Raw genomic sequence first — 1,671 nt, forward strand, 5'->3', positions numbered from 1 at the left:
AGTATGAACACTTGTTTAGAGAAATTCTATATAGAAACTAAGCAGCTTAAACCTATAAATTACTAAAGTATGAACACTTGTTTAGAGAAATTCTATATAGAAACTAAGCAGCTTAAACCTATAAATTACTAAAGTATGAACACTTGTTTAGAGAAATTCTATATAGAAACTAAGCAGCTTAAACCTTTAAATTACTAAAGTATGAACACTTGTTTAGAGAAATTCTATATAGAAACTAAGCAGCTTAAACCTTACTGGTAATTTAGGTTTCTGCTTTAGAGGAATTGCTTGATTAAATTTGAGAAAGGTAAATGTTTAACTGTGTGGTGCTCATTCTTTCAGCTTTCTAGTTATTCAACAAAAAATGCAATGTTGACCATCTAATACTTAAGAGCCATCATAAAGTATAAACTGATTTTGGGTTTGTATATATAGAATATTGTGTTCAACTTCAGTCACTGTGTTTCTTGAATAGTAATTTGACACATGGTATACATATTGTTTATCTACAAGTTCTTGTATGTAAAGTACTTCTAAGTTTTGTAAAATCACAAAAATATCTTAAGATGTAATCCTGCAATTCATTGAGAATAATGTAGGTAGATGACTCGTATCAAATATAAATATGTAACTTGATATTAAAGCTAATTAATTTCACATGCACTTGTCTGTGATTAACTTGTGGGGAGAATGACTGTTAAGCATGCTAGTTTCATAGAAATTCTGAGCTTTTAAGTTTAATATGTCACATTTAGCCTGTTTTGTTTTATTGCATGTTTCCTTAGTCAGGTATATGATTATATCAAGAAATGATACACTATAAACAGAAAAAAATGCTTTTGAATGCCCATGGTAGCTTAACCACTTAGAAAATTAGTTACATGTACATACAAGATCATTAAGTTACTATAATTAATGCATATCTTGAGTGTTTTTGTCTCAATCTCTTCCTGTATTTGAAGATAATAGTGTTTCCTTGGCTTGAGTCATCATAGCTTCAATCTTCTTTTCTCTTTTACTTTGGCATACAGATTTTATTCATGATCATTTATTTCATATTATTATTATCAATGTTTCCTGCATCTGCATTGTGGTATCAATAATTTTGTGTTTTTATCTTATTTCATTACTTTGGGAGAATACAATAAGTCTGTCCTGTTAACAGTTAATAATCTTATAAATCTGTCCTGTTAAACAGTTTGTAATTAATAAAGTGGGTTGTGCTAAACATTTCATAACCTAATAAGTAGGTTGGGATGAACAGTTCATAATCTAATAGGTAGGTTCTGTTGAACAGTTTCTAATCTAATAGGTAGGTTCTGTTGAACAGTTTCTAATCTAATAGGTAGGTTCTGTTGAACAGTTTCTAATCTAATAGGTAGGTTCTGTTGAACAGTTTCTAATCTAATAGGTAGGTTGTGTTGAACAATTCCTAATCTAAGAAAGTAGGTTGTGTTGAACAATTCCTAATCAGTAATAAGTAGGTTCTGTTGAACAATTCCTAATCAGTAATAAGTAGGTTCTGTTGAACTGTTCTTAATGTAATAAGTAGGTTCTGTTGAACAGTTTCTAATCTAATAAAGTAGGTTGTGTTGAACAATTCCTAATCAGTAATAAGTAGGTCCTTTTGAACTGTTCAGAATGTAATAAGTAGGTCCTGTTGAACTGTTC

This window comes from Limulus polyphemus, unplaced genomic scaffold (genome assembly GCF_000517525.1).
Source record: "Limulus polyphemus unplaced genomic scaffold, Limulus_polyphemus-2.1.2 Scaffold282, whole genome shotgun sequence".
Taxonomy (NCBI): domain Eukaryota; kingdom Metazoa; phylum Arthropoda; class Merostomata; order Xiphosura; family Limulidae; genus Limulus; species Limulus polyphemus.